We start from the raw sequence: 12,853 nt of genomic DNA on the forward strand, positions 1-12,853 counted from the left end.
CGTGGGCTTTGAACCGGCAAATCGGAAAATAAAACCCTTAGTTGGCCGGGTGTCTCTACGTTGGAACAAAAAAGATGCCGCTTGAGATTGGAAGCAGGCAACGTAACAAAAGGCGGTGGCTAGGAGAAGCTAAATGGATGACTTGGAAATGACAAGATCAGTTGGTTTCTCGAAGGCCGAGAGGTGTTAAATAGATTTATTACGAGCTCGAAAGCGGGCCATCTCCGGACGCCGCGGCGGAGTATCGGTTCAAACAGCCAGCAGCCCCAGTCTCTAGTCTCATGGTGTGGGAGGTGGTTTTCCAATATCTGTGTTGGGCAAACAGAACCATGTATTGTTCGTTCCCGGGAAAAGACTGGCAGACAAGGTATGTCGAGGCGCAGAGAGGAGTGTAATGTGATTCCTGTCGCCGTCCCCCCTTCTCCCACCACAAAGCCGAGGCGTCGAGAAAGGCTTCGAGGGGAAGGCAGATGGACAGATGGGCTAACGACGGTTTCCAAGACGCGGTCAGATGGTCCGTAAATCCAGCGCATCTCCCAGCTACCCCACGTTGAGTGAGGTGTTGCCCCTCACCCCGGCTGGAGCTTGTGCCTCCTCTGGCGTCAGACTCTGGTCTTGGGACCCATCTGCCGGCTCCGTATTGGCCAATTCAACTGGATCATGGAGCTGGACGCCGTCCCGAGATTCCGCAGACAGGGTTTTGGCCGGCTGAAGTTCGGATAGCCCCTCACTAGCGTCTCCGATTGCGTCTCACCTGCCTTCGCAACCCGCAGTTTGCGCGATAATGACACGAGGTTCACCCGGAAAGCCCCACTTGCCTCCCCGGTGAGCAGCATTCACATCCATGAGGCTTGTTACCTCAGGGCTGTCCGGGTACTGACGATACTTTCGCTGATGCCAATGTGAGCTATTGCATTGAAGTGAGTTTTTCTGGGTCCCTAAAACAAAACATCCTTCAGTGACAGACACGGCTGACAGGTGTGTTGTGTTGAGCGCCTTTGCATCCCGAGAGGGGAGCTCTCGGGGCAGACATTTTAACCAAACGTGATGCTGAGAGATCCGGTGACTTCTTGCCGTACCATCTCCGGCATCCAGTCCGATACCCGTCATCCACTTCCCGGCAGTAAGTAGGCACTGCGGGGAGTAGCGGATCATGACCGTCGGAAGAGCATGTCGACCACGGCATCGCCATGAAACGGAGAATCTCTCAACGGCTGTCCCACACTGCGACTGACACACATGGGATACCGACATGGGGCGGCGTGAGAGCGGCCCGGATTGTCTACACGGCAGCGCTGTCATGACCCTACCGCTGACCATTCACGGACGATCCCTTCAACATTGCGCCGGAAGTCTCCGCCGTCCCCAGAATCCCCAGACCCCGCGGGACCCATAGAAGCCATCTTGGTCAGCAGTGGCGACGTGCTGACCCAACAAGCCGAGGCCCCTTCCACAGCTGTGACGTTGCCGTTGTCTTAACGGGCATGACCTCCCTTCAGGAGCATCTCGACCGGGAGAACATAGCCAACATGGGACGATAAACAATTAGCAGCAAGCCGCATTCCTTGGCTACAATGGCGGGAAGTCCCTTTCACCACACACATTATAAAAGGTTTCTGGACGGCTTCATGCGTGTGGCTGCTTATGGTGTTCGGCAAAATGCCCATTGGCTGAACACCACCACTTCTAAGGTGACTTTACGTGATTGGGACGACCGGTTGAGAGGTAATACAAGCTTATTGCTGAAGAACACCGTGGCTGCGGCTCGGGCGAGTGCTGCAGTACCGACCGTCTGGTGATCAGCATTGATCCTCAACAGGGTTCTGCTGCTCGCATCGGGCTATTATACAAAAGCGGTGGATCGACGAAGCAAATCACCGACCTCGAGCTTCATCAGACCGCACTTGGTCCTGGTGGCGGCCACATAACTGTCCTCAATTTCCTTCGCTGCTTCAGAGTGCGTGATGATGTCTCTCGCGTGATGAGGCACAGAGGGACAAGCGGGATCCTTCCTTTCTAACGAGCCTATGCCACCCACATACAGACGGCTCATTTTCAGCCAGTGTCACGCTGATCTGTGAGCAACAGAGCAACGTCGGAGGCACTTGGGATGCTGGGTTTCACGGGCCACCTGCTCGGACTCAGGTCTGGGCGCCTTCATGATGCTGAACCAGGGGTGGCTTTCTAGGGATACACAGCTTACAACTTCACTCTTGGTCTTAGATAGCATTGCAGAGGCTCTAGGGGCTTTCGCGCGCCATCGTTGAAGCTCTTAGAGCTCCTGAGGGCTTCACGCAGCCGCAGATATCGCCCGCTTGAGGGGCGTATGCAATGTATAACATGTTTTGGCGCTCATGGAGGAAGAGCTGCGCGACGTCTCACTTCCACACCGCCGTTCCGCTCCGCCCCTGAATATTCCTTGCGTTAAAATCAAGCCATGCTGCGGCGGAAGCGCCACCAACACCGTCGTTGAAGTCATCAGGGCCAGCGCAGGTGAGCGCAAGCCAGGCGTCCGAAGCGTTATGTAATTGGGCGTTACATCAATCCTTGGTGGCTAGGGTACCAAACAAGTTTGGCGTCGCTCAATCTTTGACCATGCTCTCCGCAATGTCGTCTCCCTACAGCAGGCAAGGACGCGGGGACCTCGATTTTGGCTTTACGTCGGGCTAGCCGAACGAGGAAAACCGGCCGACGACGCTCTTCCACCCAAATCCCGCCAGGCGGGAAAATCTGATCCCCCGACCCCAAGACGAACAGACAAATGAGGTATAGGACAGTTACAAGCACCATTCTCTGCCATGGAAGTGCTCAGCCAAGGCCTGAGGGCTGAAGGCCAGTGCCAGGGGTTCCGGAAGGAGGGGCGGGGGTTGCAGGTTTCGGCCGGGGAGATGACCGAGCGAAAGGAGATGGACGGAAGGGGAGAATGCCGAGCGCGGTGTGGGATACACGGCATCCCGATGGAGCGCGGCAGAAGCGGCGGTGTCAGTCCGGCGTATGCTACGCAGGAGTATATGGAAACAAGAACGACACTGGTTGGGCTAATTAGTCAAAGCGATGGAGGAGGCATTGCAGGTCGAATGTGCCGCATATGCAAAGTACAGATACACACCGATGCTGCCATTCTTTGTTCCTCGTTCTTCTAGAAGGGATGGGTTAGTCGAGCTACATGCGACTAGGCCCGGACTCGACCGCCAAAGTCCCGATTGGACTCGTCCCTCCTTTCGATCGCGATTTCCGCCAGAAACCAATGGGCATTAGAAACAATGCTAAAGCTTTCGCAGGCTAGTGAATTGGGCGTTTTCCCATCGGGGACGCTGGCGGTCGAGCGTGCACTTGCAGGAACTAATCTGGCTGCACCACGTTCCGCACGTCCGCGATCGGGACGGAAAAGCCCACGGACGCTCGGAGGGTAAAGGAAGGAAAAGGGGCCAGAGAGGAACAGAGCGGTCAGCAATTGAACTTGTTTGACAAACGGGAAAGGGTCTTGTCGTCGACGCTTTCCCTCTCAGAACGGATCCGACTTGGAGCGAACAGCGCAAGGTGTGATTCCTTCTATGAAGCTTCCATTGCTTCGATGGCGCAGTTCGGATGCACAGAAAAGGAAACACGCCGCCACGTCGCATACAGAACCCGCGAAAAGCAGTTGGAAGCGCCGGGATCGCCACGTTTCTCTGAGCCTTCACACCCACCATCTTATAGCGTCGGAGGGGTGCGCAGGTGTTGATGAAGCGCCTCGCATCGGATCTCACAGCAAGACGCCATGACGAAGTATGTACTAGACGTGGACGGTGTGTAGAGCATGATGTGCGTACGTGGTGTAGCTGCAGAAACATCAACGCCTAGCCAAACCTCGACATGATGGAGGCGAGCACGTCCGGTCATGAATCGGGTTGGCTTCGGTGTGTGTATGGTGTATGTGTGTGCCATGTGCACAATGTTGCATGGCTAACATGGCGAGTCCGTGGCGTCAAACGGCGTTTGCAGAAACAGCAAGTACCAGCTTTAGCCAAACAAGAGCACAGGGGCTGTTTGCAAAGACTATAACGCCCCCAAAGATACCCTACTTCCTGCTTCTCTAGTTCCCCAAACGAAGCCGGCGAGGCGTGCAAAGAGGCGGCCCAGCGCGTGGCAGCGTTGTAGGGCTTCAGATACGCTTTCGCCATGACATGAGACGTGCATCATAGCCACGTGTCGCGGGCAGCGAAAACTGTCAAAACTCTATTGAGGCCATCACACGAACCCGAGCCGCCTGTCTCAGAAGTTTCCATGCGTCAGATTCTGCGGGAGGCTGACTCGCAGGGAAGGGTGCAACCGTCTTAGCATGCCACACATCCGATGGGCCCTTTCTGCGTCTTAGAATTGTATGTACTACACACACATGCAGCATGAACTAGCCGACAGCTAGGCGGGCGCATATCCCGCAAACCCCGATATCTGGACTATCTTCATCAAGGAAGAGCAGTGGCAGGCAGATTGGCGGTGGGAAATTGTGCTCATGCAACCATGCTTCACACTATCCATACCTTGGTTGTTCATAGTTCTGGCGTTGGTCGAAGCAGGCATCAAGCAAGCAAGTAGTGCTGCAACACCCCTACTGCACACTACAATAGTCAGCACGTGGACTCGAGGATGAACGCGCAAAGCTGTTATGCAGTAGACAGCGTCAATCATATTCTCCGGTGATCGACGTCTGCGATTCTCCTTCATAGACGCTCGTAATTTGAGATTTTTCCCGTGGCTGGGGAATAAATTGATGGGGGCGGAGCGGCAGGGAAGGAAAATGAGGCTTCCCAAGGGTTGTCCGTCATGGTGGAAGAGGCATGATGGCTGTCCTTTACGACTGTCATTGGACGGATAGCGCTTTGGTCAACCATCACAGGGTCCTACTCGAAGTCGGGGTGGAGTGGCGGCTTGAGGAAGGCGCATCGTGGCTTGAGCGGGCGCTGGGCGGCGGGGGTCGGGCTGAAAGGATGTTACGAGATTGAGGCACTCAAGAACGGAGTACTCAAGACAACCAGTCTGGCGCTAGAGTAGCTGGAAAGAACGTCGTTCGAGCGGCCGCGAGCAAGATGCATATCGAGGGGTGCGAGGTTGAGTTGTTCTGGTGCTAGTTGAAGACTTTCTTAGCGTAGCTTCCTAAGGTGAGCCCAGGCGTCAGAGATGCGACTGCAGGACTGCAACGGAGGCTGGGAAAGAGAGGCTAAAACGGTCCCTGTTGGGAGAGGCAGGGTCTCGGTGCATGAACGAACTTCTAGGCACGTGTCTGGGTCTCGCGGCTGGCAATTCATCAAACATTGATGACGGTTGGGGGTTGACGCTCTGACAAAACGTTTGTGACAACGTCCAGGGGTCGAGAGGAGGGGATGCCGAAGGCGACCGACTGGTTTGTAGAGATGGGCTACTCCGTAATATTACATGTAATAAGTGCGTCGAAGCAAAGCAAAGTGAGGTAATGGGAGATGCGTAGAAGAAGTTTATCCGCAATAGACGGGCGTGTTAAGACGGAACGGGTGCCAAGACTCGGCTGTCTTTTTGCTAAGAAACGGATGGATGCCTTAGTGGCAGACGGGACGGGAGATGCGGAATAGGGAAACGAGGAGTAACCTGGGGCATCATGTGGAAGAAGAAGCTTCCGTCCCTTGGAGTTGCAGTGCAAGCTCAGCTAGAGGCCAAAAGTGAGGTGAGATGAGGTAAGGTGTGCTGAGGGGGCAAGCCGTGGACAGGGAATATCCAGGCCTGATGGGAAGACTTCTTCAACCGGGAAAAGTACAAAGTACTTTGCCCCAAAGGAAAGGACCAGGCTCGAAGGATAGGGCAACCAACACAGCCCATCATACAAGGCCGGGCCCAGGACGAAGAGCATCGCAGGGCGCGGTCAAGAATCAGGGACAGGGGCCGAAGACGAGGAGGGCACTGGTGTCTCCCTGGTTCAGAGAAAGAGTGGTGCAACGAGAACAATCAATAGACAGGTAGGTATGCTATTCGCTGTCTGACAAGGTAGGTAGGTAGGTATGTATGTATGCAGTGAGGTAAGGTAAGGTTAGGAAAGGCACCTTAGGTAATGGAAGCCGAGTGTGCTCAACGGGAATCATCATTGGGCGCTGGAGAGAGCCGGGCTCGGGACGGGAAATGTGGGTTGGACCTTCCTCGCGTCCCACGCTTTCCGTACAAGCGTTTCCTTGCTGGCGCCCCAAGGTCACTGCGATGCGCGAGGCGTCTTCAGTCGAAGGGCAAGGTATTCGTTGTGAGTACATTGCAACAGCAGAAGCGGAATTACATGGTACTGGATACCTTGGAGGTAAGGTAGCCTGCCAGTGGAAGGTGGGAGAGAGTGGGACAATCCACAATAGCCCACACCATTGGTTTTCCGAGAACCTCTGGGCTGGTAAGGTACGGAGGAGGAGACTGGAGCGGGCGCGGAACGTCTTTTCCACCTGCAGAGGCGGCGTTGAGTTGAATGCGATGTACCTCGCAATTGCAGATGGCGTATTGCAAATCCTGATGGGCCAGAGAGGTGCGCATGCAGAATTTACCTCAGAACCATGAGAGACCAAACAGGAGATGGATGTGCGTGCAGAGACAGACGATGATACGGCCAACTGTCAGCGGCATACCCCTCCTTCTCCTGGGAGCTCCAATCTCTTGCATATCACCAAGCGGTCCTCTTGAGCTCAAGAGATGAAGTCTCGCTACTGGCAGATTGTGCCAAGGGGCCAGGGGAGGGGAAGGAGGGGGGGGAGGTCGTCAAGACGCAAGCAAGTGCACCCGCGTTTCGATCTCCCGATGCAGGCGACTCAAGTCTACCTGCATACCTATCATTACCACCTAACCAACTTACTTTACCTCTTGGAAGAAGAAGATGAATGGACGCCAAGCCACCATCCAACGACACATGATCCATATGAGGCATATAAACAACTTGTCGCTGCTGCAGCACATGCTAGATCTTCCAGTGAGTGCTTTGCTGTACTCAGATTGCCTCAGATACGGCCCAGGTGCATTGCACGTTGCTGCCAGAGCGCGATTCACCAATGACGGAGACGGTGACAGGAACGGGGACCCTCAGCGAAGCGAGAAACCCCGCCCGAATGCATTGACCCGCTTTTCCGCTGCCGGCTCAAGCTGGCGTCGGTGGATCCCCCGGCTTTCGCCTGGCACCAGGTGCAGCCGTCAGCCAAAGGTGCCTCAGTCCTGGGACGTGCGACAGGGGGGCGGGCGAGGAGGGGATCAGGACGTGGAGGCGGAACGAAGGTACCTGGGCAAGGCACGTTACCCCACCTTGCTCAGGCAGGGCACCTTAGGGCAAGTACCTTAGATTGGCTACTTTGCTCCGCTGCAGCTTGAGGCGCAAGGTTGTGTACATTACCTTATGGCGCTGCATAGTAGCCATGTCGTCTCGGGACTGCCCTGCCTATAGCCACCCCTTCCTGAGCTACCTAGACAGTAGAGGCATCGTGGGATGAGCACCTCAGGCTGACCTTCAAGTGCCTTAGCTGCTGCTAAGGTATGGATACCGCTGGCCCTAGGTCAAACCGTCAGCCAAGACCCTGAGGGGCGGGATCCCTGCAAGCATGTGGTGATCGACCGTGCAGGGACACCAAGGACAGGGGCATCCACCCCCCTCCCCCTTCCCCCGACCCCTTCACATCCTCTTCTTGGAAAGGCATGAGGGCACCCAGAAAACGGCAGGATGGAGACAGAGACCCCTGTCCGTTTGCCCGCTCGTGTGCCCCTCCCCCCCGTTTTGGCGTCGCGCGCCTCGCGATTGGATCCCGCCTCAGAACTCATTTTCTACAGGGCACAGTATTCCCATCAGACAGACACCAGACACCAGGCACCGGAGCACGCACCACCTCATCAGGCATGCCAGGCATACATACTATGGTACAGTTCCTTGCCTACCTTACCTTACTGAGGTGCACACACATACTTCCATTGAATAACAGCGAGAATTTCCATACTCGACACCATACCGACTCCTCGCACTTACCATCCGATGCATGCCTCACCCTATTATGGCGTAAGGCATGAAGATCCCTTCTCTCTCGGTTGATTCTCGTCTGCCAGCCTGAACGTTGCCCTTACACGTGTTGCATCCGCCCCTCCCCATGGAATCTCCATGCGCTTCATCCCTTTTACACGACTACAGGCGCAAGCACACGTTTCTCCCAAAACTAAGCTCAACTTGGGTTAATTCCGAGCGCGGTGAGCGTTTGGATGACGACGGGATGTTGACACGCCGAGCCAACGAGCGGGCAGTTTATCAGAGCACCTTTCCGCAGCCTCCACCACCATCACCACCACCACCAGTAGCAAGTGGTACTGGGGCTAGGTTGTTGGCACAGGCTTTCCATCACCCATTCTTGACATGATTCCACGGGGCTTCTCTCAGGCTTCGCAACGTCTTGCCACAAACCAAGCTCATCCTCATCCAAGACGGGCAAAAGTTAGTCTGCGGCGAAGGCTAAATCGTTGAACGACGGGCTCCCCGTGCCGGGATCGTTCAGGCGAGAGTCGGCTCAAAGACTTGAGCAGAAAGATTCAGGTGGAAGGTGTTGAGGTGATTGACGACCGTTGTTCCTTGCGACCATGCCATGTGGTGGGTGTGCCTCGTTCCAAAGTGCGCATTGCAACTATGATGGGAGGCGGCGGGGACGGCACTGCACGTTGAGGCGAAAACGAGACAGAGATGCAGAGAAGGAGAGGTTGAAAATGGCGTGAGTGAGCTACCTACATACAGTGCGTAGTTGCAAGGACCAATGACAGACAACATGAGCTCGGTGAGGCATAAGGTACTGTAGTGTGTAAGGTAGGTCGACATTTGCAGCAGTTGGTGCACACGGGTATCCGTGTGCAGGATTGTAATCAATTTGTTGCATGGTTAACTAACAGCAGCTAACTTGGACGTTCTATCTCTGCTAGCCTACGGATACTCCGTTGCTATCTTTGACTCTGGACCCAGACTTGGCCAGATGCAGATCCGAAGCCCCTCCGACTCCCCCGACTGCCCCGACTCCCCCACGGTGATTCTGCAGCGCAGGAGCGGATGGAGAGGCGGATGACGGATGACGGGACAGTCGAGGGCTGGCCAGCAAGGTATCTTAGCTTGCCCTGCATGTAGATGCCTTAGCCAGGTATGATGATGTACTGCGTCCGCTGGGTAGCAGACTGACCGCTGGCTTGTTGGAGTAACGCAATGATGTGCTCCTGGGGACGGGGAAGGAGGGTAGAAAGGGAATAGGTGAATGGGAACGGGAACGTAGACCACCCAGAGACGGAGACGACGACCGACGACGGGAAGGATAGGGTAGGGTTAGGTAGGGTAAGGATAGGTACCTACCGTACCTTACCTTAAGGTACGGATACGCAGTAAGAAGAAGAAGAAGGGCAGGGGCATGGGAGGTCGGGTCGGTTGGGTTCGGAGCAAACGGTAGGTGAGGTAAGGTAGGCAGGCACAATGGATGGAGGTTCTTACCCTGGGCAGGCAGTTCCTGGGAATTCCGTTATTTAGGTAAGGTGGGAGGGAACAGGCATTGGCTTGGGTCAGGTACTCGCAGAAAGGCAGGTACTTTGGGCGCCCCTGCCCATCTGCCGCCCAGATGTACCTAAAGCAAGAGATACTTTGGTCCTGCCCTGTCTGAGGTGGTTCGTGTGTGCCTGCCTGGGGCTTCCATGGCCTGCCTGCCTGCCTACCTCCGCCTGCCTCCATGCCCTTCCACCCCCACCCCCTGCCCGCCTATCCCAGCCAGCCAGCCAGCCAGCTTTCCCTCCTGCACGTCCCGTCATCCATCGCATCGGCCGTCGTCCAGCCTCCAGCCTCCAACACCGCACCGCACCGCACCGCACCTGCTGCTGTGCCGTACGCTTAGTTTACGCCTCACCTCACAGAAAATTCCATCGTCGGCGCTAGAACATTTCTCCTGCATCGGTGCTGCACCGGCGCTGCAACGTCCAGGCCTACTACCATACCTACCTAGGCACGCCAAGTGCCCTGCCCAGGAGACTGCATCCTCCGTATGGTTATCCTCCGGCCGGACTCCTCCATACTTTGGACCTTACCTTACCTGCGATCCCTACGTCGGCCGCCGGTTCTTCATCGGCTCATCACCCATCACCATCGCCAACGCCGTCGGCACCAGAACCAGCTCCCATGTTCACACTGCTCACACTACTGCTCGCTCTGCCAAACCTGGTCACTACCCACCGCACCGCACCGCACCGCACCTGCCGCAACGCAACGACCTTTCGGGATGCCGAGTGGCCTGTGCGGCTGCTCTGCCTCCAGTGTTCTCCCGAGTCCGATTCTCCAAGACACGGACCCGACATCCATCGACTCTCATTCTCGACTATGGATACCGTTTGCTCTCTTTTGTCTACGGATACCTACCATGTCTTCTTGGCCTCTTGCTCCCGCGCGCGTCTGCCCCTCCACACCCTCGTACCTACTGCGTACTCTCTCCTCTCTCCCGCTCCCCGGACCTCGACCTCACGACCAATCTCGCTTTTCGCCTACACTGCCCACAACAAGGCAAACCGGTGGCTGTTCCTCGCACTTGGTCTCTTTCAAAACATTGGCCTACCCTGCGCCTTGGGTAGCGTCTAAAGAAAGAGCGCCTTACCTAATAGGCGACCGCCAAAGGTCCTCGTCATCCTGGGACGCGTCACAGACGCCTGCAAGCGCAGAACCCTGCCTGTTGGACATAGGACAAAAGATGGCCCTGCCACCGTCGCAGGGCCCAGAGGCATCCTCAAACTCAAATTCCCGTCTAATATGGGAGAGAAACGCTTGGCACGGGAAGTTGGGTACGGGTAACGTTCGGGTAAGAAGCATAGCCGGACCGGTCAAGATTCACTCAAACCTTCCTCCACCACCCCCGTCCGTTGTTGTCAATCGTCACTTACCGCCGCCGTCTTGAATCTTACGTTCACTCTGTCTAGTCTCTCCAGTCCGAGTGTGTGTGTGAAAGAGTAAGTGGTAGGTAAAGTGTTTGTGTGTGTGTGTGTGTGTGTGGGCTTTCTCCTGCAATTTGGTGGAGATGAAAGGGCGGGCAATCAATCATCTCTGAAGGCCCATCATCCCGTCTCCGGCTGCTGCTGCTGCCGCTGCTGCTCCAGTTCCAGCTGCGACTCTGTCTCTCCCCCAGCTTCGAGCTCTGCCCCTTCTTGAAGAATCTCCATTGACTGCGCACCAGTTGACCGGACCCAAATAACTGGCGGGATCGCCAGCCTAGGTGCTCCGTGCTGGCAGTTGCTCGGCACTTTCCGGCCCTGTCCGGCGTCTTGCCATTCGGGGATTGTCCGCCGTACTTTTACATCATCGAAAAAACGTCCGGATCCTGAAAGCCTCCGGTGCTCACCCACTCATGTCCACTTCTCTCGTCCATCTTTCCAGGGCCAGACTGCTAGTCGGTCCCAGCACCAGGGGTCAGGATCAATCAAGCTCCATTCTCCATATCCAGCAGCAGCTCCAAAACGGGGCAAAGCTCATTCCAACTTCCAACCACCGCAGAAGAGAGCCACCACAACCATCCACCTTCCACCATCGTCGGGTCAGCTCAACCTTTCCCCCGGTTCTCGACGTTGCATTTTCCCTCCGTCTCCTGCGGGACAAAGTGGGCGACGCATCAACCCTCCGGCAATATCCTCAAGTTTGTCTCTCCTCCTGCATCCCATCCCATCCCATCCTCACCTGGAGTAGTTAGCCTATGTACCTACCTCCGTCATGCCCAGACGCCCAGAACGCCCTGACGACGAGAGACCCAAACGAGAAAACCCAAATAAATCACCTGTCAACACAAGAACCGCCAAACGCCTTGAAACCCTGCACACCCTGTCATCGTCGACCCTGCCAACCCTGTCGTCCTCGTAGGGAAGAGCAGGCGGGCAAATGGTCCGTCCGCGTCCACTCTTCCCGAGCCCACGGGGCGTCCTGGTGCCGTTCACTCACTGCATCGGTGCGTCCCCGGTCCCAACCTGACCTTGTCTGTCCTTGTCGGGCCTGTCCCGTCACTTGCTATGTCTCTCTGACAATGCTGTTGTTCGCCCTGTAGCGAATATCTACATGTGTCGTCGTTGGCTTGGGGCTCTTGCTTTCTGACGGCCTTAGCATTCCTGGCCCCGAATGGACGAGCTCGAGGAAAGCCGCCGGCCGAGCCTCGAAGCGCATGCGCGGTGCCGACGCCTCTTGGGGTAGAGATGGTACGTATTGTCGTCTCAGACGTATCTCAACGCGCGCAGTAAGGTTCCTCGTCTATTCGTCTACCCACTTTACACTCGACCCAAGACTGTGTGCCTCTAATCCATGTTTAGCGCCGTTGTGAACATCACTTACGTATTCAAACACTCTTGCCTTGGAACGCTCCAAACTCTATACCATCACACTGATGCTCTGACGCATCTTCGAACGCGACTGTCTGATTAATGGAGGCAGGGGGTGAAAGCATGTTGCACGCCTTTGCGCGTTGCGACCTCCTCTGATAGCTAGCGATCGCAACACCATCGGCTTGAACTCAGCTCAGTCGTCTCGAATCACTGATCAGGGTCGATGCGCTTGAGAAACCGTCTAGCCGCCCATTTAGCCCAGGCCCAGCGCCTGTCTCGAAGGAATTTGAGACCTTCCAAGACACCAGATCGCATCCCGTCCACTTGGCCCGATGCGCTACGCTACATCCGTCTCCGTCCGCCGCTCGAGATCGGCCAAGGCGTCGGACGGCCAAACGATCGCTCCAAGACAGAAGAACCTGTGGAGAGGAGTGGATCGCAAACTGGAACTGGTTCAAGACACACATACACACACCACACCTGCGGCCAGTCCAGCGAACCCGTCGTGACTTACTTGCACTCACGCTTGACT

The sequence above is a fragment of the Colletotrichum gloeosporioides genome (assembly GCF_011800055.1).
Source record: "Colletotrichum gloeosporioides strain Lc1 chromosome Unknown consensus_28, whole genome shotgun sequence".
NCBI lineage: Eukaryota > Fungi > Ascomycota > Sordariomycetes > Glomerellales > Glomerellaceae > Colletotrichum > Colletotrichum gloeosporioides.